This window comes from Microcaecilia unicolor, chromosome 3, assembly GCF_901765095.1.
Source record: "Microcaecilia unicolor chromosome 3, aMicUni1.1, whole genome shotgun sequence".
NCBI lineage: Eukaryota > Metazoa > Chordata > Amphibia > Gymnophiona > Siphonopidae > Microcaecilia > Microcaecilia unicolor.
In genome coordinates this window covers 395,754,480-395,781,740 of record NC_044033.1, presented here as the reverse complement: position 1 = coordinate 395,781,740, position 27,261 = coordinate 395,754,480, and the positions used below count along the sequence as shown (strand labels likewise).

At 43.2% G+C, this 27,261-nt stretch overlaps 1 protein-coding gene across 3 annotated transcripts in view; it reads left to right on the top strand.

Annotated features, from left to right (window-relative positions):
* The first annotated feature begins 217 nt into the window (after window positions 1–217).
* FAM167A (family with sequence similarity 167 member A) overlaps window positions 218–27,261 on the top strand; it is a 52,722-nt gene continuing 25,678 nt past the window's right edge. The window contains exon 1 of one of the 3 annotated variants that reach the window (XM_030195565.1): window positions 218–441. The gene's annotated coding sequence lies outside the window, so the exon portion shown is untranslated. Of the gene's footprint in view, window positions 442–794; window positions 862–3,143; window positions 3,190–27,261 lie in introns of those variants that run through there. The other 2 variants (XM_030195566.1, XM_030195567.1) reach the window with 2 other exon arrangements.

The following is a 27,261-nucleotide window of genomic DNA, read 5'->3' as shown; positions in this document are numbered from 1 at the left end:
AGCCCCCGTGGCCCCACCTAGCTACGCCACTGATTCCAGGACCTGGACTGGCCCCTGCTGGAAGCAGGATACTGGGCTAGATGGTCCATTAGTCTGACCCAGTATGGCTATTCGTATGTTCTTATTAGGCAGACTTTAGGACCCAGCGTGGCCACTATTCTTCTGCAGGTCTCTTCACGGTTATTGCTTGGTGGGTGGTTAAGAAGCAGCAGTATGAATGAGAGGGAATGAGAAAGCCAGGGCTGAAAAGCACTCATTGGAATAGCTCTGCTGTCTCCAGGCAACTATCCTGACGCAACCAAAAGTCCCTTAAAAAAAAAAAAAAGAAATTCAGAAGCCAAAAAAGAAAGAAAGAGGACGTGAGCGTGAGACAAGACACAGAGAGCTTGTAATCTGGGAGAGAGCACAGCGCATGCGAAGACAGAGTGTTAAGGAGCCCAGGTAAGTTTGCTTTATTGATTTGTGACAGATGATCTGTAGCTGCTGCTAAAACGTCTGAATATATTCAACGTTAGAATATTCCTCAGTTCATCAAGCTGGACACGAGTTCAGATGCTAGCTCGTAATTATTCTTTTAATTTATATTTTAGCTGGGGCATAATAAATTATCGATCAAAGAAATTAAAATAGATTAGCGTGCATTTCCAGTTATTTGGACCATGAAATGGCCGAGCTGTTAACTGGGCCAAGGTCACCCAGTGAGTCAGGGGGGCTGAAGGGAATCGTGAATTCGCGGTGTGCTCGAACTTCTTCCTACGGTGCCCTGATGAACCCACTGCATGACACCTTTTCCTTCCACTAGCACAGCTGTCTGCTTAAAGCTGAATAACTCTGCAAATATCAGTGTCTGCCGAAACCCCGGTACGTCCATTTTACGAGCAATCTTTGGAGGAATCTCTTTGCTTATGGTTATTAAAAAATGTGTCCTTTTAATTTATAACATTATACATTTCAGTTATAAATCAAGGGAGGAGTGGCGCCAATAGAGCCTCTTAATATTGCAGTGTTATTTCATTATAATGAAGCCCTCCTTCTTATTCTTCTGATTAAAAAAAAAAAAAAGCCTAAAATTGCATTCCTTCCCCGCCCCTCAAATGAATTTCTGCATGATCTGCTATAATAAACTTTCTTTACAACAAATTGGCTAGCAGCAGCTTACTCAGTCTAAAGTCGAGCCAGCGAACGTCTAGTGAAATTGAAACCTTAAACTCAGTAGTCGTAAATCCACAGGAGCAAAAGGTATTTACAAATTGTCGGCGAATGCCCTAAAACCTTCATTTGATACTTAGCAACATTAGTCAGAAAAGACAAAGCAGGGAGTTGCCCTTGTCTAGACAGTGATGTTGATAAAGTACTTTGACATTTTAGGTGGGTTTAGAGCAAACTTGGTTCAACGAGCTTTTAAACTGACGTTCCTGTCTTTCTATTTCTAATTCCTTAGAGATATAAGTTGGACAACTAACATTTAAAAAAAAAAGGGGGGGGGGAGGGGTCTTTGTGGAAATGTGTGTGCTGCCATGTACTACAGAAGATGTACTTTGCAGAGGGAGATTTCTTATGATCAATGCCTGTTGAGAGATTTCTTTTAAAAAGGGGAATTTCTTAGTTTTATTCTGTTTGGATGTCTGTGCACAGGGTTCAAAAGGAATCATGGCCATGTTTCTCCCATGTATTTATTGAGGGCTGTTGGCTTACACAAAGGGCTATGGAGAAGAATGGGCAGAAAACATTGGATTGGATTTTCAGAAGATTTTAATAGCTTAATGGATATGTAGCAGCCAATTTATCAGAATGATTGCAGGTGTTAAAGCCATCACAAGTTACCCCCCTACTTGAACAAAGTGAAGGCACTTGCTGAATACTGGGGGAACTCTTTTATTAAGGTGCACTGAAGTTTTGTACTTACCAGGTGCTGGATACAAAAGTCAACATGTAGTAAGTGCAAGACTTTAGTGCTTCTGGGGGTATTCCTAGCCTATTCCCAAACAGTTACTACTCTTAGGAAGCAATAAGTGCATCCATGCTAGCAGGGGTGGCCCAAGGGTATCTGACACCCTAGGTGAACCTTTAAATGTGCGACCCACCCCATCACATCTAGCATCTCCTCTTCCCTTCTGTAGTCCAGCGTCTCCCCTTCCCTACCTCCCTCTATGATGTCCAGCATATCCCCATCCTCTCCTCAAGGTGACTTCCTTTCCCTCCCTTCCCTCCTCCATGGCAGCACTAGCATGTCAGCTTGCTGACACAATGCTTGTCATACCTGGTGTGGGGCCTTGAGCCTCTGCACATGCTCAAAGCTCACAGGGTCTTGCCCCATCTGAAACAGGAAGTTTGGGGGGGAGGGACCCAATGGGCCTTGACTTATAGGTGGTATGTAAGTAATAATAACATTGTGCCCTCCACTGGGCATGTGAGTGTTGTGTCAGCATACCAGTGCTGCTACCTGAGGGGTTAGGAAAAGAAGGGAAGCAGCTTGGTGAAGAATGGGGAGGTGCTAAACATAGACACATCAATTTGTTGTGACCCCTACCCCCAAGTTGGATCACCCTAGATGGATGTCTAATCTGCATAGTGGGCGCACTGGCCCTGCGTGCTAGCTGCACAGTGTCAGTACAATTCAGTGGTGTGCTGGAGCCGGCTCGCAAGAGCCGGTTGTTAAATTTTTTTCTGACTTGCGAGCCGGTTGTTAAAAAGCGCGAGCCGGCTCTCCTCCCTCCCTTCCGATCCGGTCCCTCACCGACCTGACTCTGAGTCACCCTGCCTTGTCCTTCGACTTCTTCGGGGCAGGCAGTCTTGCCTGCCCGCTGCCAGCGCTGACTCTCCCCCGCTGCAGTACATGGTAAAGTGCTTTGTGCTAATGCAATGCACAGACCATCCATTCCCCGCCAATAACCCTCCCCCCAATTTCCCACCTATAAAAGGGTATGCAATTAGCACATGAATTAGTGTATGCTGTCAGCACAGTAATGATGAACTTGCTCATGCGCAGGCACCTTGCTTCACACATACTCTTTTTTTTGGGTCGTTAGCACGAGGCTGAAGAGTTTATACATCAACCTTTTTCAGACTGCCTGATGTTCGAATCTTTACATTTTTTTATATTAGCAGACATTATTTTATCTTTTCATTTGCCAGAACTACAATCGAGATCTCATTGATATATTTTACCTCTACAGACCATCGCAAAAGGTACATATTTTTATGGGTATATTTCAACCATGACTTTGGTGCATATACTATAAGCTACATTATTTTAATACCAGTATATTCCAAAACCCATTGCAAGTAATTCTGTTTTTCTAATTTTCATATTAAGTACCGGTGACTTGGTATGTGTATACACCTAGCATATATTTGTACTATTTTAAGCACTTTTTGAAGCATTGTATTTGTTACAAGTCTTTCTGTTGAGAGCTAGGGAATATAATAATACATCGAAGTATTTAACTTGTAAGCGCCATATTTTCCACATTGTAGATTTTCAGAGGAAGATGCACTAAAGTTGTCGGTAATTCCCGTTCCCTACCGATTCCATAGCGGATCGGTAGGGAACGGGAATTCACTAAGGAAAGGGAATGCAAATGAGCTACTCGTTGTAGCTCTGTTGCATTCACCATTACCTTGGTAGCCAGTCGGAGAATCGGGACGTCCCATTTGGTTATGCTCCTCTTCTTGGGTCTCTTCAGCCAATCAAAGCGCATCTAGCTTGCTGGTGTCAGCTATACGCACTCTGGCTGAAGAGACCTGGAAGAGGAGCATAATGGAAAGGGACATCCCGAACTCCGGATTGACTCGCAGGTCCCCAATTCCCTTCTCCTCGCTGCTACAGAAGGTGAGCAGCGCCGGGGAGACAAAACTAAAAAAAAAAAAAAAACAACGGCGAAAAGACGTCCCTCACAAGCACAGGCAGAGTACGTCCATAAAGGACGCCCCTCACATGCACTCGCTGCTTTTTTTTTTTTTTTCTTTTTTTACCTTTTTTTTGGGCCCTTTTCCTTTCCAATTCCCTCACAGGAGCCCTAATGAGAGGTGCAGACCTCACGTTAGGGTTTCCATGGTAAGGGAATCGGAAAAACGGTAGTGCATCTCATTATAATGAGCTGCAACGGTACTGCAGCTCATTATAATAGCCTTTGGATAATTTGCATTCTGTTTTCGTTGCCTGCTACCGTGACAGGAAAAATGCCCTTAGTGCATGCCCCCGGTAAACTACTTGTGTTTTAAACTGCCTGGAACCAGTTTAAAACGTAAGTTGTGGGCTCGTTAGGTTTCGTGCAGCTGGCTCTTAATGTATTGACAACTGAAAACTACTACTACTTGACATTTCTAAAGCGCTGCTAGGGTTACGCAGCGCTGTACAATTTAACATAGAAAGACAATCCCTGCTCAAAGAGCTTACAATCTAAAGGTCAAATGAACAGTCAGTCCGATAGGGGCCGTCAAATTGGGCAGTCTGGATTTCCTGAAAGGTAAGAGTTAGGTGCCGAAAGCAGCACTGAAGAGGTGGGCTTTCAGCAAAGACTTGAATATGGGTAGGGAGGGGGCTTGGCGTAAGGGCTCAGGAAGGTTGTTCCAAGCATAGGGTGAGGCGAGGCAGAATGAGCGGAGCCTGGAGTTGGCGGTGGTGGAGAAGGGCACTGAGAGGAGGGATTTGTCTTGAAGGGGGGATAGATGGCTAAGTGGGAGGCTGGTGAGGAGTAAGTTGCAGTAGTCAAGGCGAGAGGTAATGAGAGCGTGGACGAGAGTTTGGGTGGTGTGTTCAGAGAGGAGAGGGCGAATTTTGCTGATGTTAAAGGGGAAGAAGCGACAGGTCTTGGCTATCTGCTGGATATGTGCAGAGAAGGAGAGGGAGGAGTCGAAGATGACTCCGAGGTTGCGGGCAGATGAGACGGGGAGGATGAGGGTGTTATCAACGGAGATAGAAAGTGGAAGAGGAGAAGTGGGTTTTGGTGGAAAGACGATGAGCTCGGTCTTGGACATATTCAGTTTCAGGTGGCGTTTGGACATCCAGTCAGCAATGTCGGATAAGCAGGCCGATACCTTTGCCTGGGTCTCTGCGGTGATATCAGGACATTCATGTTTGCGATATCAGGACATTCATGTTTGTGATCATTGTTTTTGTATATGCATTCCCATAAATGTTTATCTATTGATTCAGACCTAATTAAAAACCTAAGATTCTCATCAATCTATACATTAACATTACCCTCCCCCCTTTTTTTTTTTTTACTTGTGGAGTCTTTTTCATGTCTAGGAAATTTCAAATGGTTTTAATATGATGTTTGAGTTTGATTTATATTATGTAGCGTTTTGTTATTTTTTATGATTGTACTTCAGTTTTATTAGTTTAATATTTATTTGGTTGTGTCTTTTTATTCAACTGTATATGCAATATTTTTTTATGTGTGTTTTAATCTAGAGCCTTAAGACTCCTGAGGCAGGCCAATTGGCTGAAACACGGCCATGTCGAGTCACTTTGAATTACTACATTGGTTTGGACTCATTTAATAAAGTGAACTTTAATACATCATCTAATAACTTTTTTTTTGTCATCTTGTATGTGTTCCCGGCTGCTTTGAGCTTGCAAAGACTGTGTTCTTCTGCGTTCACATCGGCTTGCTCATGAACTAACATTGATACTAATTCATGTGCTGTTTAGCACACTTTAGTAAAAAAAAGACACTAGATAAAAGTTCTCACTCTTATAATGGGTTAGATCTACAACCCTAAATTTGCAGGTTGCACAAATCTAGGCAGGGGCAGAGGTAGTCTCAGGACAACTTGTTTTTTTTGTCAACACAGATTTTCAGTGCCAACAAATTTGACAGCACAGTTACTGTTGCCAGTATCGCTCTTCTAAATTGTGTGTAGGCTATCCAGTTAAAGACTGAGTAAAATTACCTGGTTATTTTACCTGCTGAGCTGGGTTTTGAAAATTGAGCTCAATAGGGTTATAGAAAACAAAACAAACCGCTTCATACAAGACACCACAGACTTTCTGAATAAATTGAAAAATATCAAGCAATTACCACCGAGTACCCTTCTGGTCACGATCGATGGATGTAGAATCACTATACAGCAACATTCCCCATGCGGATGGCATAGCTACATGTGAGAAGCTCCTAAAAACAGCCATGCTGGAAAATCAATACTCACCAGAAATTATTACAAAATTCATCAAATTTATTTTAACTCACAACTATTTCCGCTTTAACAATGATTACTATCTACAAATAATGGGCACTGCGATGGGCACCAGGACAGCACCCCAATATGCCAACCTCTTTATGGCTGAGCTGGAAGAGACATTTCTGAATACATATCAGACCAAACCCCTAAAATACTACTGGTATATCGGTGGCATTTTTAATAACAGTAAATATTTTTCAAGAAAGTCTCTGCACCTCCAGTCCTATGACTATAGAAACTCCCCCAACAACAGGCACAGAGCTGAATTTAGACACTTCCCCTTACAACACCATCACACAATAGAAATACATAGTAACATAGTAGATGAGGGCAGAGAACGACCTGTATGGTCCATCCAGTCTGCCCAACAAGATAAACTCATCTGTGCTACTTTATGTGTATACCTGACCTTGATTTGTATCTGCCATTTTCAGGGCACAGACCGTAGAAGTCTGCCCAGCACTAGCCCCGCCTCCCCCCACCGGCTCTGCCACCCAATCTCCTCTAAGTTTCTGAGGATTCATTCGTTCTGAACAGGATTCCTTTATGCTTATCCCACAAATTTTTTAATTCTGTTACCGTTTTCATCTCCACCACCTCCCGCGGGAGGGCATTCCAAGTATCCACCACTCTCTCCGTGAAAAAATACTTCCTGACATTTTTCTTGAGTCTGCCCCCCTTCAATCTCATTTCATGTCCTCTAGTTCTACTGCCTTCCCATCTACGGAAAAGATTTGTTTGCGGATTTATACCTTTCAAATATTTGAACGTCTGTATCATATCACCCCTGTTTCTCCTTTCCTCCAGGGTATACATGTTCAGGTCAGCAAGTCACTCCTCATACGTCTTGTAACACAAATCCCATACCATCCTCGTAGCTTTTCTTTGCACCACTTCAATTCTTTTTACATCCTTAGCAAGATACGGCCTCCAAAACTGAACACAATACTCCAGGCGGGGCCTCAGCAACGACATATACATGGGCATCAACACCTCCTTTCTTCCGCTGGTCACACCTCTCTCTATACAGCCTAGCAACCTTCTAGCTACGGCCAGCACCTTGTCACACTGTTTCATCGCCTTCAGATCCTCAGAAACTATCACCCCAAGATCCCACTCCCCTTCTGTACATATCAGACTCCCACCGCCTAACACATACATCTCCCATGGATTTCTACTCCCTAAGTGCATCACTTTGCATTTCTTCGCATTGAATTTTAATTACCAAACCTTAGACCATCCTTCTAGCTTCTGCAGATCCTTTTTCATGTTTTCTACTCCCTCCAGGGCGTCCACTCTGTTACAAATCTTAGTATCATCCGCAAAAAGGCAAACTTTTCCTTCTAACCCTTCGGCAATATTACAAATATATTGAACAGAATCGACCCCAGCACCAATCCCTGAGGCACTCGCTACTCACCTTTCCCTCATCCAAGCGGATTCCATTTACCACCACCCTCTGGCGTCTGTCCGTCAACCAGTTCCTAATCCAGTTCACCACGTCAGGTCCTATTTTCAGCCTGTCCAGTTTATTCACGAGCCTCCTGTGGGGACCCGTGCCAAAAGCTTTGCTGAAATCTAAGTAGATTACATCTATAGCACGTCCGTGATTCAATTCTCTGGTCATCCAGTCAAACAATTCATTGAGATTCATTTGGCACAATTTACCTTTGGTAAAACCATGTTGTCTCAGATCTTGCAACTTATTGGTTTCCAGGAAATGCAAGCCCAAAAGATACACTTGCACTGCCGCAGGCCACTGTTTGCCACAGTTTAATAAAAAGGCCCCCAAGTGCAGAATAAGTAACCAGAAATATTTAGAGAATAAGTGAAATGGAAATCCAAACAAACCAGAGTTCACATGTACTGAAGGTTATCAATAGAAATCAAACAAAATAAAACATGGAAAAGAAAATAAGATGATACCTTTTTTATTGGACATAACTTAATACATTTCTTGATTAGCTTTCGAAGGTCGCCCTTCTTCCTCAGATGGGAAATAAGCAAATGTGCTAGCTGACAGTGTATATAAGTGAAAACATTCAAGCATTCCTATGACAGTCTGACAGGGTGGGAGGATGGGGGTGGGTAGGAGGTATGCATGGGGACATCAAAGCATATCATTGATATTCTAACAGGATGGGTGTGGATAGGTGAGGGGAGGGTGATCAACAGAGACAAACAGCTTTATGGTTTATAATGGGCTAGGAACCCCAGATCCTTGTTAAGTCCTTTCTGTTGGGTGTTAAAATATTCAATCATTCTGACTTCAAAGGTCTTACGTTCTTGAATGGTTTTAAAGTTACCTTTCAGTATTCTCACTGTGAAATCACTGGTACAGTGTCCTGGTTCTGTGAAGTGCTGTCCCACCGGGGTGGGGGCTCTACTGGCTGTATTGTTCATGTGATGTCTATGTAAATTGAATCTTGTCTTAAGCATCTGGCCTGTTTCTCCAATATAGCATCATTCGTTACATTTTTTACACTGAATGATACATACCACATTGGAAGATGAGCAAGTGAAAGATCCCTTTATGTTGAATATCTTTCCTTTGTGGATGACTTTGGGGTCCTGTGAAATATTTTGGCATAGTTTGCAACTGGATAAATTACAGGGAAGTGTGCCCTTCTGTTCCTTTTCAGTCTGTGATGGAAGTTTACTTCTGATTAGCTTGTGTTTTAAGTTGGGTGGCTGTCGGAAGGCCAGTACTGGTGGGGATGGGAATATCTCTTTCAGTAATTCATCCTCCTGGAGTATAGGTTGTAGATCTCTTATGATTTTCCTCAGTTTTTCCAGCTCTGGATTGTATGTCACTACAAGCGGGATTCTGTCTGTGGATTTTTTCTCCTTGTACTGTAGCAGATTCTCCCTGGGTGTTTTGAGGGAGGAGGCAATATTCTTGGACATTATTTTGGGGTTGTAGCCTTTCTGTTTGAAGGATGCAGTCAGGCTTTTAAGGTGTCTGTCTCTGGGTCAGAGCAGATACGGTGGTATCTTGTGGCTTGGCTGTAAATGATGGATCTTTTTGTATGTGAAGGATGGAAGAAGAAACAGAAACAGAAATGCATTACTTCCTCTGCTGAACAGCTGACATACTCCAAGCACCAAACTAAAAATAAATGGATTTGTGCTTCTAACTTTGACAGTTATTCTCCTAATAACTGGGCTCATTGAAAATTTACTATTCACATCTGTCTCTGAGATCGATCCTTACTTTCATTTTTTCTTTTCATTTCTTCTCTTTCTCTCTATTCACTTATAACTTGATTTTACTTGTCGATATCCCCCCTTACTTTCCAGTCATCATTCTTCTTTTTTAACCTCTTATCTATTTACCAGCTTTCCATATTTTTACCTTCACTCCTTCCTCAGCTTCTTGTTCCTCCATATTTATCAGCCCATATTTATCCGTAAAACGTCTTCACCACATGCATTGTTTTGACCATGTCACCCCTCTACTACAACTTGAACACTGGCTCTCAGTTTCTCCTCAAAATACATTTTAAGATTCTGTTACTGGTATTCAAAAACTACCTCCCATCTGCACCCAATCTTTTCATCCCTTATACCTCACACCACAGCCTCCTCCACCTCCTCCCCCTTAAATCCCTTCAAGAACACATCAGACTCAACCCCCCCCCCCCCCCCCCCCCAACACACACCAAATTCAAGTCTCTCTTCAAGACCCATCTCTTTCAGGAATTCTTTGGCTTAAACTCCTGGTGATTGCTCGCTTGTCCTCTCTTCTCCTCATTCCTCCCTCCCCTAACTCCATGTCTAGCCTGTTGTATCAATTACTCTGCCTCTTCTTCACTTTATTCTTTTAATTTGTAAACCATGTAAAAGCTGTTTAATGGCCCTCTGAGGTTATATCAAGGAAATGTAAATAAATAAATATCCTTTGTACTCATCACTGCAGTCCTCAGATACTTTCCTCTGCCTCTAGTTGTATCATCAATTCTAGCTTCTCCTCTTTTGTTCATGTCTTCTCCTGCCTCCAGCCTCTCTCTTCTCTTGCACCCTCTACGCAGTTTCCTAGCACCCCTCTTTCACCATTTTCCTAATGCCATTCCCACCTAACTCCTTTCAGTCTCATCCTGTCCCTCTCTTGTTCCTCCATAATACCCCCATCCTTTTTACCCTACCTCTCCTGTCTCCAGACCTCCAAATTATTTATATCATCAACTCCTCAACCCTCTTCTCTGGCCCCCATCTCAAACCTTCATGCATACTCCCAGCCTATCTTGCATGTTCCCACTCATATCCACCTAATTTAGAAGCTCCTTATCCCCCCCCCACCTCCACCAAATCCTCTTTCAGTTCCAGAGTTCCAGCTTCCCACATCTCCCAGTTCCTGTTCTGCTCTCCTATGGCCCTTGAGTTCTCATTCCCCGCAATCTTTAAATGCTCATTCGTCCTCTGTTCTTCTCCCCCACCTCAAGACCTTCAAGTGCCCCCTTTCTTCAGCTCTTCTCCCAACCACAAAGACCCTCCCCCTTCTTCTAAACCTTCACTCTCTCCCTCCTTCTCTTCCCCGTAAGCCATTTAAACAGTGTTTACTGCTCTCCCTTCTCTTCCTAACCAAACAGGCACTTTGTTGCTGCTCCTTTTGCGCAACACTGGTGTTTTTAGCCAAGTGAGGTATCTTTCAGCAGCAGGACAGGCTTCTCTTTTGATCCTCTTGTAGCCTGCGTGGTTTAAACTAGGGACAGGCAGCATTTTTCCCTTTTTATTTTGTTTTGAAACTAATGTCATTAACAGCGTGCACTGTCTCCCCTAATTCAATAAAGTCAGGTGCCTAACTTGTGCGCACAATTTGTAGAATAAGGTCGGTTGCATGTACAACTTAATTCAATAAGTGTCTATTAATTGGCGTTAACAGCCTAATTGTCACCAATTAGCAGTTACGTATGTAACTGCCCTTAGTTGCTATTCTATAAGTTGCGGAGGGGGGCCAGGGCTGCGTAAAGTTCTGATTTCAATGCAGGGGGGAGGGGGAGCGGCGTCGGCGACCTCGGGCGGGGGGGAGGGGGGGACAAGGCCATCCATAAAGGACGCTCCTGACGAGCAGTTGGTATTTTTGCCCCCTCCCAGTTTTTTTTTTTTTTTTTACATTTTATAAGTTTTCCAAGCCCGCGCAGCCCCAACGAGAGGTACAGACCTCTCGTTAGATTTCCCAGCATTTTCCAGCGTTAGGGCAAGCGGAAAAGCTTAGTGCATCTCATTTCAATAGGGTTTCTACACAATTTGCTCATCTGCATTCCGTTTGCGTTAGCTGCTACCGTCGTCGGAAAAAAGTAGTGCATGCCAGGGTTTACTACTTGCTCGTTATTGGCTCGTAAGGTTTAGTGCATCTGGCCCTTAGGCACCTAGCTGCCAACCAGTCACCATGCGTGTAGCGTATGAGCCCTTACTGCTAGATCAATGGGTGGCATTAAGGGCTCAGGTCATAAATAAGCACACTTTGGTTTCAATTTTAGCGCAGGCCCTTTTCCCGGCCCATTGAAATAAAGCCCTTTTTTCCCAGACACGGTAAAAACTGGCCCTGCGCACCCCAAAAACACATGCTCACACTACCACAGGCCACTTTTTGACACGGCTTAGTAAAAGGACCCCTGAATGTAGACAGTTGGAGTTTTGAAGAAGATGCTCTCTTGCATGCCATCTGTTCCCTCTCACCTTCCAGCGTTAACTTCGTTGTTTTTCCCTCTCATTCTTTTCCTCACACAGATCTTTGTGGATGGGAAAACTGTAGTTCTGAGGAAACAGCGTTCTGCACCGGACACTACTTTAATTGACGTTTCAGTGGTTTTAGTACCAATATAGGACTAAGCTTCCAATTCAGCAGAATTTGAGAGGCAAGAAAATATGAAAGATTAATATACTCAGGAAATTTCATCATGTGTCCCCCTCTTAATTGATCTGCTGCTTGTTCATAGAATTGGTTTTGGATCGGCTCCTTAAAATATATATCGACTTATAAATTGACATTTTAACTATAAGTTCTTAGGTCTTAGAAATCAACATTTTCAGAATTTTCCATCTGCTAAAAATATAAATGTTTGCATCAACATTTTCTTATCAGGCAGTAAGGTTCTGGAATGCATTGCCTTCTCTCATTAGATCTGAACCAAATTATATGATTTTTGTTAAAACATTTTATTCTATGAAGTATTTTAAAGAATAATTTTTATTGAACATGGTAATGCCCAGATATAACTGCTTAAAATTCTTTTGTAAATCCTCACTGAACCCCCCCCCCCCCCCCCGCCTCCCCAAAAATTTGGTAGTTGCAATATAGAAATGCTCGTATTGTATAATGAACAGGGCTACTTACAAAAAAAAAAAAAGAAAGAAAACGTGAAACCCCCAAGAACACCAAATAAGGAAACAGCGAAAATAAAGAAAAGGAGGTAGGCCAATCAAATTCCAACACAAGGGCAACCGTTTAATAAAATCAAAACAATAGACTATGCAGTTCTGCGTTTTGGTGCACAAAGCACCTGCCTCAGGTGTCGAAACAATTCAATCAAGTGAATTCAATACGCATTTCCTAAAAGGAGTAAGCAAATCCAAAGCAAGGTAACAATTATTTCACATCAACAATGTGTTGAGTGACAAATTCAATAAACCAACACTCAATAAAGCTACCGACATGGATCATGGATTTTGTCTTTTTTCCTTGTTCAGGTGTACTTTCTCCAAGTAAAGAGACAATTATTCCCCAAACTGGTCTGATCATCTAATTTTGTAGCATGAGAAAAAAAAATAGTCCTGGTGCCAAAGATTTCTAGATACTTGACAATTTGTGTGGTTTATAATTTATAGTATTAAGGCCTCAGGTCTTACCTGCTTCCCTTGTCTGAACCAGAGGCATAGCCAGACACTTAATTTTGGGTCTGGCTATGCCCAAAGTGGGCAGGCACAAGAATCCTTTTCCTCCTATCCCCAAGCAATGAGAGGGTCTTTTAACTCCCCAACCCCCTCCCTGGTTCCTTTTTAAGTTTTTATTTTTTTTTTTTAGTTCTTCACTGGTGATGAGTAGTGACTAATACCCACTGCTCATGCTGGCCCTGAGCCTACCCTCTATCACAACTTCCTGGTCCCAAGAACAGGAAGTTGTATCACAGAAGAAAAAAAAAGAGCTACCGGTATAGAACCACATGCTGCGACACTCACTGAAGGCTCACAGCCATGCTCCGCCAGAACGGCAGCAGGAAGTGTGTCACAGGAGGAGGTTCTAGGCCGACCTGTCTGTGAGTGAGTGTCGCAGCACGTGGCTCTATACCTGCAGCTTTTTTTTTTCTTCTGTGCTCAGACCTGCTGGGGAAGGAGCCTTAGGGAGGAAGCGAATCGGCAGGCAGCCCGGTAAGAAAAGAAGTGAGCGGGGAGGGGCGCCGGAAAGGAAGATACAATTTCTTTTTGCTCCTGCCCCGAGCTCGAGGAGGGCAGGAGGCACTGACAGAGGAGGCAGGAGAAGGTCATGGTTGAGCCTCTTATACGGGGCACCTATGGGAAGGCCTCTGCCCACTTGAGCCCACCCGTTGCTATGGCACTGAACTGAACCCCACTCTTACTGCTTGTGCTGGTGTGGCAAGTATCTATACAGTACGGTGTTCATAATAACATCATGCACCGCAGAATTTTTTTAATGTATTCAGAGGGTTTTATTTTGATTTATTTTGGCGAATGTGTTGTTGTTCTTATAGAACTGTACAGTCTGCAGCTTCTTTATTCTTGGCACTTGCATATCTGTCAAATCTTTTTCCCGATGGCAAGTCAGACTTTAATGATGCAGTTTAACACCATCAGCTGAAACAGATTCAACCCAGAACTGGCACACACAGCATAAACTGCATTAAAAGGGAAGGGAAAGGGAAATGGGACTTGATATACAGCCTTTCTGTGGTATTTTGCAACTACATTCAAAGCGGTTTACATATATACAGGTACTTATTTTGTACCTTTAAATCTAGACTGAAAGCCCACCTCTTTAACATTGCTTTTGACTCGTAACCACTTGTAACCACTCGCCTCCACCTACTCTCCTCTCTTCCTTCCCATTCACATTAATTGATTTGATTTGCTTACTTTATTTATTTTTTGTCTATTAGATTGTAAGCTCTTTGAGCAGGGACTGTCTTTCTTCTATGTTTGTGCAGCGCTGCGTATGCCTTGTAGCGCTATAGAAATGCTAAATAGTAGTAGTAGTAGTAGTAATCTGGGGCAATTGAGGGTTAAGTGACTTGCCCACAGTCACAAGGAGCTGCAGTGGTTATTGAACCCAGTTCCCCAGGATCAAAGTCCACTGCACTAATCACTAGGCTACTCCTCCACTCCAAGCTTAACTTGTGGATTTTCTCTTGTGCTTAATATATATTTTTAACCAGTAAACATTCTGGGATATAATAGCAATCATAGGAAGTCTAGGTAGGCAAGCACCTAGGTACTTGACCTGTTTTACAAAATAGCCCACTGGAAAAGCTGCTATACAGTGTTTCTTCTGCTCTATGGCAGGAGTAATTTTATGCACATGTTGCTGGTAGAAATTGGCACACATGCATTTATTTTACTTGTGTAGGAACTGATCCCATCCCCACTACATTCATTGTCTATCCTCCAAATACTTATGGAACAGGCTTCTTTCATGAAATTTGAGGGTGTGTGGTAGGAGCCTTTGCTATAAAAGAACCTCAGAATACTAGTATAACCCGGTATTGACGCACCTAACATTTAGGCATGTGCACCAGCCACAGATCTGATGTAAACACGAGCACCTAAGTGCAGCATGGATGCACGTAACTTATAGTATTTTGTAAGTTAAGCATGAAACTGGGAGCCCCGCCTATGTCCACCCTTGGTCCATCCCTGTATAAGCCCCTCCTTGTATATGTACACTATGTAAGTGACACATTTGCCCAGCGTCATAATATGTAATGTCTTCCCTTTACATTCTACATTTACATTTTGTATTTCTTAAAAAACTGAAAATCTTAAGATTTTCCACAACCGTACCAGGACAGCTTCAATAATCTTAATTCACTGTGGACCTCAGTAGCTCAATGTGTAAACTGGCGGCAATTCATTTGTCCAGAGACACAAGCTCCAAGCTCTTAATGCGCCGTTGGCTCCTCGTTGGTCCTTCCATCAACCTTCCCCAAACCATATCTTTTTAATTTTTAACATAATAGAAAATTAAAACTTAGCTTTCAAAGTAGCTTGACAGCAAATACTATTAATGGTGACAAAAACCGACAGGTCAAGTCTACTGTAGACAAAGGAAAAACATACTGCATTAGAATACTACTGTGACCTTATTTCAGTTCAATACATTACCTATATATCAACTTTTAACAACGCCATCATCCATTCCTAACTCTTAAGATGGCGTCAGCGTTCTCAGCTGTTATATAGACCTGCCTATGATCCCCACCAGTCATATCTCATCTATCCTATCAGTGTTTTACCAACATTAATGTCAGAGCAGGGAACCCCATTCCAATTGGCTATTCAGCCCACAGGGAGTTACCGTATCAAGAGTAAATATCCCCGCTGTTCTTTAAAATTCAACAGTTTTGCAATATCACCACCCATATTTCCTGCCTCCACTGTATCTATAATTTGCCATTTCAAATCTGATATCTCATGGGCTTTATCCACCCAATTTTGTACTAGCGAAAATGTGGGGCAAATGCCCAAAACAAAATTTACATGTGGAACCCCCTTATTCTAGCGGAGCCAATAGGGTGCGTGTATGGATCCGGGCACTGCCCTGCTGTCTCAATGGTCACTGTTCATCACTGGCTCCCACTTATGTGCATAAATAATAGAATGCTGTAACTTGCATATGTGTTTCAGCATTTAGGTGCAATCATTCACACCCGCTCTATCGTAAGTGCTCACGCCTAAATTATAGACACACATTTTACCTGTCACACTAGTATTCTATAAAGGAAAGTAGGTGCCTATACATAGGGATAACCTGTGATACACTGTAAGATGTGGTTTTATATTATGTGCTTGTGTTATATTGGATTAATAAATTGAAGCAAGAAAGGAGCTTTACTAAGCAGAGCTTTGCAACATTTCATGTGCATGGTCAGCTTCTGAAAATGTTTTAGATGTGACTTTGTCCCTTTTGGAGCAACATTAGAATACTTAAGTACCAAGATAAGAGTTTACAAACCTAGAAGGATGCTAGGCTGCATAGAGAGTGGCATAACCAGCAGAAGAAATGAGGTGTTGATGCCCCTCTACAAGTCGTTGGTGAGGCCCCACTTGGAGTATTGTGTTCAGTTTTGGAGGCCTTATCTTGCTAAAGATGTAAAAAGACTGTAAGCGGTGGAAAGAAAAGCTACAAAAATGGTGTGGGATTTGTGTTGCAAACCGTACGAGGAGAGACTTGCTGACCTGAACATGTATACCTTGGAGGAAAGGAGAAATGGGTAACATGATACAGATGTTCAAATATTTGAAAGGTATTAATCCGCAAATGAACCTTTTCCGGAGACGGGAAGGCAGTAGAACTAGAGGACATGAATTGAGGTTGAAGGGGGGCAGACTCGGGACTAATATCGGGAAGTATTTTTTCACGGAGATGGTGGTGGATATGTGGCATGCCCTCCCGCGGGAGGTGGTGGAGATAAAAACGGTAATGGAATTCAAACATGCTTGGGATAAACACAAAGAAATCCTATTTAGAAGGAATGGTTCCATGGAATCTTAGCGGAGATTGGGTGGCAACGCCGGTAATTGGGAAACAAAATGGGAGCTGGGCAGACTTCTACGGTCTACGCCCTGATTGTGATAGATAGGGATGGGCTGGAGTGTAAATTTTAAGGGGCTTCAACGTTAGCTTCAGAACTTAGTACAAGAACAGTGCTGGGCAGACTTCTACGGTCTGTGCCCTGAGAAAGGCAAGGACAAATCAAACTCGGATATAGTATCACATACTATGTAAAATGAGTTTCTTGTTGGGCAGACTGGATGGGCCATACAGGTCTTTATCTGCCATCACTTACTAAGTTAGTGTGCACACCTTTTTTCTTCCCACTTCCCTCACCTGCTTTCTTTCTTCCTTGTACCTATCTCTTCTCTCCCAGGTTATCCATCTCTGCCAGCAGATGGCAGTGTTTCCATTTCTAGGCCCAGCAGAATGCCATAAGGCTACTTAAGAGTACCAGCAACAAAAGAGATCTCTTTCTGCTTATATCTTGAGATTGGCATTGCCAGGCCTTAGCAGAGCTGTAAAAAGAAATGTGGCCCTGAAGAGAAAAGCAAAGACCTGGTGTGGTTGCCGGGACACGGCAGACACATGCATCTAGTTGTTTCTATGGCAACTTTAAATGTGAGCTATCCAGGCAAGAAGGGATGGGAATCGTTACATTCCTCTGCCTGCAATGAATACTACTGGGTTACTTGAGCACATCACCTCTTTTGTCAATACTCACCAATTCATTTAAGTTTCTTTCTGTTTTATTATTTCAAACTTTAAAAGATTTTCAATTCGCCTTTTGCAAATTTTAAAAGATTTTCAGATTATGCCAAGATGCATAAACATTCACCAAGTTTCCATGAACTGTTTTTTCTTTTTGAGGTTGCTCACACCTTTTCAGTAGTAGTTCAAAATTAATTATTTTCAGGAACACTGGGTATTTCCCTGTCTCTGGAGGGCTTATGGTTTAATTTTGTACTGAAGGCAATGGAAAGAGAAGTAACCTGCCCAGAGTCACAAAGAACAGCTATAACATTTGAGCCCTGCTTTCCATGGTTCTTAGCCTACTGCTGTAACAAATGAGTTACTTTTCCACTCAGACTTGTGTTCATTATATTGTAGAGAATATGAGCCACTTTAGAGCCTATGTGAAAAGTCCCCTAAAGCACCCATTTGATGCCTGTATTATAAAGGCAATTATTCTGTGGAAACCTCTAAACCATAACAAAAAAAACTTCTACAGTCTTTATAATATAAATCCATTGACCTCAGTGGTGCAACTGCTCGTGTTTTAATTTTTTTGCTGCAAGAAATTGCAACACCCATCTAAAAGCAGTCTTTAGAATGAGTTGGGTCGGGGACAACTTGTCAGACATGATTCATGTTTCGCAAACACTGCATCAAGGAGTGTCCCTACAATGCAAGGTAAAAACAATTAAACCTTAAAGTCAATCTTCCATTAATTGAAATTTAACTTTAACTAAAAAATTCTCAATACCTTAATTTTAACCTGGTGATATATAACTCTGTCCCGGTCAAGATGGCGTTGGCCTTCAACTCCCTACTTACGTGACTACGTCAGCATACTAACTCCACCCACTGAAAACCCAGCTAGACTAATGTCATCCATTCTACCTCCTGGTTTAACCCTGTCGGAACCACAGACCACAATTCAAATATCCATTTTTGTTTTTAAAATGTAAAATCCTTTCGGCAGAGCCACCCTCCCAACCCTCCTGCACACTATCAATAATTTGCCATCATAAATCCTGTATCAAATGGCCCTTCTCCTCCCAGTGTTGTACTAAAGGTGCTTGCTGGTTTGATGTCACTGTTCTAGATTTATGTTCCTTAAGCCTAATTTTTACCAGGCGACTGCTGCACCCTACATAAACCAGGTCACAAGGACAAAGAATCACAGAAACAACATTTTAACTCAAACAAGAAGAATTAGTCTTAGGTTTAATAATGTGATGAGTCTAGGGGTCAATCCGTTCAGGACCTGTTTCAGTGTACTGGCACCACTGACATCGTCCACAAGCTGTATGGAAAGATTATTTTAAAGATATCACAGGTCTTTCATATCACATAAGTGCTAAATGTTCTCAAATAGGTTTCCGCCGTTTGTATGCTACTGTGGAGAATTCTTCAAAAAGAAGATACAATTGCATTATATGCCCGACATTCTAAAAACTGCTTATTATTCTATATGTTCTATTAGAAGGACACACATACAATTTTAAAAATAATAATTTGTATTTTTTAATAACTATAAAAGATTTATCTGCTGACCGATGAGAAGGTCAGTGTTGTAATTCTTGCAATGGATTTATATTATATGGATTTATATTATAAGGATTGTAGAAATTTTTTTGGGGGGGGGTTCTTATTTTTTATAAAGGCGCCTATCGGGCTCATTTTCGAAAGAGGACGTCCATCTTTCGACATAAATCGGAAGATAGACGTCCTTCTCCCAGAGATGTCCAAATCGGTATAATGGAAACCCAATTTTGGACATCTCCAACTGCAGTCCTTCGCAAGGACGTCCAAATTTCAAGGAGGCGTGGTGGAGGCGTAGCAAAGGCGGGACTTGGGTGTGCCTAACACTTTGACGTCTTTGACCCATAATCGAAAAAAGCAAGGACGTCCCTGACGAACACTTGGATGTTTTCACCCGGACGTGTTTTTATTACAAAAAGGTGCCCGAAATGACCACATGACCACCGAAGAGAATCAGGGATGACCTCCCGTTACTCCCCCAGTGGTCACTAACCCCCTCCCACCGTCTAGGGACGTCCAAATCTAAGGATTGGCTTTTAACAAGCAATTATTGGTGACTAAGAAAAATGGCCCGTTTCTGTTTTAAAGGAAGGTTTTCCTCGGAGTGTGTATGTTTGAGAGAGTGTGAATGTGCGAGTGTGTGTGTGACAGAGAGAAAGTGAGACTAGGCAGGGCCGTGCCTAGGGTCTCTGACGCCCCCCTGCAGACTATCAGTTGGCGCCCTCTTCCCCCCCCCCCCCCCCCCCTCCCCTCCCCGGTGTGGCACAAGATGCAAAGGAAATAGGAGCTGAAAGATGGAGAGCATCTTTCTGGGATTGCTCAACAAATAGATCACAAATAATTTTTTATGATTTTTAACCGTGAAAATGATTGCTCACCACTTGCCACACTGACAGGAATTGTCAGCAATATTCTTAGAAACAAATTGCTATACATTGCAAAATAAGATAGCAGATGTAAATTCTCAAAGTGGACATATTCCAAACGCTAAAATGAAAATAAAATGATTTTTTTTCTACCTTTGTTGTCTGTTGACTTTCTTTTTCTGATCATGCTGGCCCGGTATCTGATTCTGCTGCTATCTGTCCTCTTAACTCCGTTTCCAGGGCTTCCTTTCCATTTATTTCTTTACTTTCCTCCTTTCTTCTTCATTTCTTGCTCTATATCCATTTCCAGCAATTTCTCCTCTCTCCCTGGGTCCTGCCCTCCCATCCATGTCCATCCTTTTCCCCCTCTGCCCTTCCCTCCTCCATCCATAGCCAGCAATTCTCCTCTCTCCCCTCCCCTCCATCTCCAGCAATTTCTCCTCTCCCTGGGCCCTGCCCTCCCATCCATGCCTCTCTGCCCTTCCCTTACCTCAGCTCCGCGCCCTGGGGCCTTTAAATCTTTTACCTCCGGTCGCAGGAGCGTCAGTGAAAGCGCTGCCGACGTCTCCCTTCCCTTCGCGCTCGTTGGTTCCCTCAGTGTCCCGCCTTCTTCTGACGTCAGAAGAAGGCGGGACACTGAGGGAACCAACGAGCGCGAAGGGAAGGGAGATGTCGGCAGCGCTTTCACTGATGCTGCTGCGACTGTCGGAGCCTCGGCGGTAAAAAGTTTAAAGGCCTCGGCAGCGCGGAGCTCAGGTAAGCAGCGAGGGTAAGCACCGCGGCGGCGCCCTCCAGAGGTCGGCACCCCCCTGCGGTGCTTTCCCCACTTACCGTATTGGCACGGCCCTGAGACTGGGTGCGAGTGTTTGTGTGAGAATGAGAGTATGTGCCAGGGTCCCCCCTCTCTCCCAGTTCCAGGGGTGTCCCCCCTCCCTCCTTTCCTTCCTTCCTCCCAGTTGCAGGGTCCCCCCTCCCTTTTTCCCAGTTGCAGGGTCTGTGTGTCTCCCCCCTCCTTTTTGTTCAGTGGAAACAGCTGTAAAAACGGCAATGAGAAGCAGCTCCTAGGTTTCCTTTTATTTTTGAGTGTATAGGAATCACGGCTGCTTTGGGGAGTGGAATCAGATTAACCAATGGGCTTCCTTGCTTACCATAGACTTGTTTTGTTCACTTCCACTCCTGTCTATTGAACGTCCTGCAGCATGTCATAGCAGCCAGTCAGTGGCACTTCAGGAATGACATCACTTTTATCTACTCCACTTTCCTGAGCAGCTCTGGCCGGAAACCACGGTTCCAGGCAGCCTCAGAACGTTGGAGGTGAGAATTATTATATAGGATATTTGAAATCAATTAACATGTACACGTGCAAATTTAGGTGTCATCCACACCTAATTTTTACGCATGTCCCTGAAAAGGGGGTGCAGAAATAGGAAGGTCATGGTCATTTCAGGGCAGAGCGTGGGCATGGATTCAAATTACATGTGCAACTATAGAATAAGGGGGTTCCACGGGTAAATTTTGTTTTTGGCATTTGCCCCTCATTTTCATTGGTGCAAATAGATGTGGTTAAACATATGTGTGACCCCTGCATTTAAGAGCTATTCTAAAAACCATGCCTAACTTTAGGCGTGACTTAGATTTTGTATTTTTTTTATTTTTTTTTTATTGCATTTGTATCCCACATTTTCCCACCTATTTGCAGGCTCAATGTGGCTTACAGAGTTTTGTTATGACATAGTCATACCAGATACAATCAAATACAGTTAGATACAATTCTCAGATACAATTAGTAATGTCTACAGATTAAGATAGGGAAGAGAGAAGGAAGGTGTTAGGCAGGATAGTATAGAAGGTGGACTTTAGTGATTGGGTGGGTTGGTGAGGTGGATTTGTACAGCTATGGGTTCTCTTTGTAAGCCTTGCAATTAGGCACCAAAACACTATTTAAGCGTGGGGATTTTTGTCACCGATTTTTTAGGCGTGCTTTATAGAATTTACTCTTAAGCGCATATTCTGTTTTAGCAATTATGCAGAGATCCACACTGAGGGGCCCTTTTACAGAGCAGTGGTGAGCCCAAAGCAGACTTACCGCTCACTCTTCTGGAAATACCGCTGGCCCAACACGGTCACCAGTGGTAGTCTCGCCCAGAGCAACGACTTGCGTGGCTGTAACCTGGCGTTAATCAGGCATCACTGCACACTGACTGGTTAGCGCAGGAGCCCTTATCACCACCTCACTGGATGGTGGCAAAGTTGCCAGGTGGGCGGGTTTTCGCCAGCGGCGGCGGGAAAATTTTGCCGGCCATGGGATGCCGTTATTTGGGCGGTTTTCCCGTCGCCGCTGTGCGAGTTCGGCGGTTTTTTCCGGGGCTTCTATTGGTCCAATTTGGTCCAATAGAAGCTTTTCCGGGGCTTCTATTGGTCCAAATTGGACCAATAGAAGCCTTTCAGGGGCGGGGTTGATGTCAGGGAGGCGGGGTTAGTGACATGGGAGGCGGGGTTAGTGACGAGGGGCGGGGTTGGTGACGCGGGGCGGGGTTCGGTGACACGGGAGACGGGGATTGGCTACGGGCGGTTTTTGGGCAGGTTTATGGCTCGTTTGGGGCTGGGAAAAATTTTCCCAGCTGGCAACCCTGGATGGCGGTAAGCAGGGCCGCCGAGAGACTGCTTTCAGAGTTTCAAGTACTTACCAACACTAAACCACATACACATCTATGGAACAATCAATATCAGATCTTCCAAAATAATCTAAAACCATGTCTGATGTTATGACAAACTAAAATTAAAGTGTTGATGTCACCTCAGTAAGGCCAACACACAATCTCCCCACTGCAAAACACTATACACAAACTTTTGTAAGAACACACTCAGAACCTTACCAACTCATAACAGCAATAACTCCAAGGACAGGACGAGCTATGTGTGGAAAGGCAGCACTGTAATTACACCGGGCTCTAAAACACCAATACAGTACCTAGTGAATAAAACAAAACAAAAAGGGCTGCAAATACTACACGCTAGCAGAATACTGCACCTTGATCACACATGAAAAACACATAACAACAGATAGCAATATTAGAGAAATTAAAACTTAAATGCAAAATATCACATATGCACATTTCCAAAAGCTGGCATATTCCAATTAATAAATTCTGAATAAAATACTTTTTTCTATCTTTGTTGTCTGAGCATTTAGTTTTTCTATTCACTTTGGTTCCAGTGTCTGTTTTTATGCAGTGTCTTCTTTCCATTTGATATTTTTTCTCTCACCATGTCCATCATCCTCCTGTGTCCTTATGCGTCCTGTCTACCATCTGTAGCCCTGTCCCTATCCTACCTCCAGTTTCAGCATCTGCCCTCAACGTTCCGATCCAGCCCTTAAATTCAGCAGTTTCCCCTCCATCCATATTCAGCATTTCTCCTCACTCCCCTCCCCTCCATCCATGTACATCTACTTCCTCTGTCTTCCCTCCCCTCCATCCATGTCCAGCATTTCTCCTCTCTCCCTTCCCCTCCATCCGTGTGCATCTCCTTCCTTTGTCTTTCCTTCCCTCCATCCCTGTCCAACATTTCTCCTCTCTTACCTGCCCTCCACTCCATCCATGTGCATCTCCTTCCTGTCTTCCTTCCCCTCCATCAATCCATGTCCAGCAACTCTCGTCTCTCCCCTGCCTGCCCCGCCATCCATCCATGACCAGCAACTCTCCTCGCTCCCATGCCCTCTCCTCCATCCATCCAATCATCCATCCATATCTAGCAAATCTCCTTTCTCCCCTGCTACCTCTATCTATCCATATCTAGCAAATCTCCTCTGTCCCCTGCCCCCTCCATCCATCCATATCCAGCAATTCTCCTCTCTCCCCTGCCCTCCCCTCCATGTCCAGTGATTTCTCCTCTCTCCCCTGCCCTCCCCTCCCATCCATGTCCATTTTTGGCAAAAAATTGTAAAAGGCACCTTTTACTAAGGTGTTCCTGAAAAATGGCTTGCGGTAGTGTAGGCATGTGTTTTGAGCATGCGCAGAATCATTTTTCAGCACACCTTAGTAAAAGGGCATCGTAGCCAGTTAACATTTCACACTGAATATTTGCAATTAGGCACCAAAACGCTATTTAACCGGTCAGCGCCCTTATAGCCTCCAAAATTTATTTATTTATTTGTTGCATTTGTATCCCACATTTTCCCACCTTTTTGCAGGCTCAATGTGGCTTACATATTACCATTAGCGGCGTAAGCCGATTCCAGTCTGAACAAATACATGGTATGAATGAATACAAGGTGATATTGTGGTAGATAAGGTACATGTATGGTAGGTACAACTGGGGGGAATTTAGGGAGGGAGGGAGGAGGAGTCAGGTAATGTCCATTAAGTTCTTTGTTTACATTGTGTCGCAGGTGACCATGTCTTTTTATGTTGGGTTGGTGGGGTATGCTCTTTTGAACAGGTCTGTTTTTAGTGCTTTCCGGAATTTAAGGTGGTCTGGCATAGTTATTACTATTTTTGGCAGTGCGTTCCATAGTTGTGTGCTTAAGTAGGAAAAGCTGGATGCATAGGTGGATTTGTATTTGAGTCCTTTGTTGCTTGGGTGGTGGAGGTTTAGGTATGATCGTGCAGATTTTGTGGTGTTTCTAGTTGGCAGGTCAATAAGGTCTGTCATGTATCCAGGTGCCTCACCATAAATAATTTTATGAACAGTCATGCAGATTTTGAAGGTGATACGCTCTTTGATTGGTAGCCAATGCAGTTTTTCTCTGAGTGGTTTGACGCTGTCAAAACATGTATTTCCAAATATAAGCCTGGCTGCTGTGTTTTGGGCGGTCTGAATATTTTTTATGATTTGATCTTTGCATCCCACATAGATTCCATTACAGTAGTCTGTTTGGCTTAGTACCATTGATTGTATCAGGTTACGAAATATTTCCCTCGGGGAAAAATGGTTCCACACGTTTGAGTTTCCACATTGAGAAAAACATTTTCTTTATGGTGGATTTCGCTTGGGTCTCTAGTGAGAGGTTACGGTCGATTGTTACTCCGAGAATATTCAGGCTGTCTGAGATAGGGAGGGTGTATCCTGGGGGGTTAATGTTTGTGGGTTTGTATGTATTGTATTGGGATGAGATGATGAGGCAGTGTGTTTTTTCTGTATTGAGTTTTAGTTGGAATGCATTAGCCCATGAGTTCATGATGTTTAAGCTGAGCGTGATTTCGTTGGTGATTTCTGCCAAATCATGTTTGTAGGGGTTATATAATGTAACATCATCAGCGTAGATAAATGGATTAAGGCCTTGGGTGGCTAAGGTCTTGGCTAGTGGAGTCATCATGAGGTTGAAAAGGATCGGTGATAATGGTGATCCTTGCGGTACTCCGCAGTTTGGTTTCCACGGTGATATGTTTGCTTTTAATTTCACTTGATAAGTTCTTGTGTTTAGAAAACCCTTGATCCAGTTGAGAGTGCTGCCACCAATTCTGAAATATTCTAGAAGTCTTAGCAGTATGTTATAACCATGGCGAATGCACTTGACATGTCAAATTGGAGGAGGAGAATGCTCTTGCCTATTGCTATTTCCTGTTTGAATTTGGTTAGGAGAGTAAGTAGTACTGTTTCGGTACTGTGAAGGGGTTGAAATCCTGATTGTGACTCATGTAGTATAGTGAATTTGTTTATGTAGTCATTGAGTTGTTTGGTAACCAGTCCTTCCATTAGTTTGACTACTAATGGGATAGATGCTACTGGGAGGTAGTTGGTAATGTTGAAGTTTTTTTTTCTTGGTATCCTTTTGTATTGGGGTGAGCAGGATATTGCCTTTTTCTTTAGGGTAGATACCCTACTGAAGCATGAAGTTCAAGTGGGATGTGAGATCTGTTATGAAGCGGTGGGGGGCAGAATGTATTAGGTAACTGGGGCAGGTGTCCAGTTTAAAGTGGCAGTTGGAGTATTTTTTAATTGCCTGGGTAACTGTATTGGTGTTGAGGGGGGCAAAATTTGACCATATTCGGTCAGCAGGGTATTCGCCAGGGGTTGGGTCTAGACCATTAATGAAGTTTTCTATGTCCATGTTGTTCTTAGGTAGGGTTTTGCGTAGATTTGTTTTTGCGTAAATAGGTAAGTGCTCCCATAGTAATTCTTTTTAATGGCCGCACACTGATGCTAGCATGTCCATATATTTAAGAAATGGGAAAAAGCCCTTTTTGATGACTGCACTAAAAAATGGGCCTTACAGCACAAGAAAGAACTGTGCAAGGTTGTGTTAAGTCCATTTCTTAGCACTGCTTACTTAGGGGTCCTTTTACTAAGCCGCGTAGGTGCCTACGCATACCCAATGTGCACGAAATTGGAGTTACTGCCCAGTTACCACGTGGCCCTTGTGGTAATTTCAATTTTGGCGTGCATCCACTACGCATTTCTGAAAAATACTTTTTATTTTCTGGTGTGTGGAATCTACACGCATCAAGTGGCATTTGACGCGCGTAGACCATTACAGCCCAGTTACCACACGAGACCTTACTGCTAGGTCAATGGCTTGCAGTAAGGTCTCAGACCCAAAATGGACGTGCAGCAATTTTCATTTTGCCGCACATCTGTTTTCAGCAAAAAAAGAAAAGGCATTTTTTGTAGGTTCGCTAAAAAATATATAAGTACATAAGTATTGCCATACTGGGACAGACCAAAGGTCCATCAAGTCCAGCATCCTGTTTCCAACAGTGGCCAATCCAGGTCACAATTACCTGTCAAGATCCCAAAAAAGTACTAAATATTTTATACTGCTTATCTGAGAAATAGTGGATTTTCCCCCAAATCCAATTTAATTATGGTCTATGGACTTTTCCTTTAGGAAGCCGTCCAAACCTTTTTAAAACTCAGCTAAGCTAACCGCCTTTACCACATTCTCCGGCAACGAATTCCAGAGTTTAATTACACATTGAGTGAAGAAAATTAATTTTCTCCGATTCGTTTTAAATTTACTACTTTGTAGCTTCATCACATGCTCCCTAGTCCTAGTATTTTTGGAAGGCATAAACAGAAGATGATATTGATAGAAGTGCAAGATTATGTGGGCCAGTGGTTCTCAATCCAGTCTGAGACCTACCCTGTCACCACAGTTAACATGCAGGAGAGAGATTCCCATGCTCTGACTGTATTTTATGCAAACATCCCTCATGCATCTTCATTGTGTCTGTTCTGAAAATCAGACTGGTGGCAAGTCCAGAGAAGAGG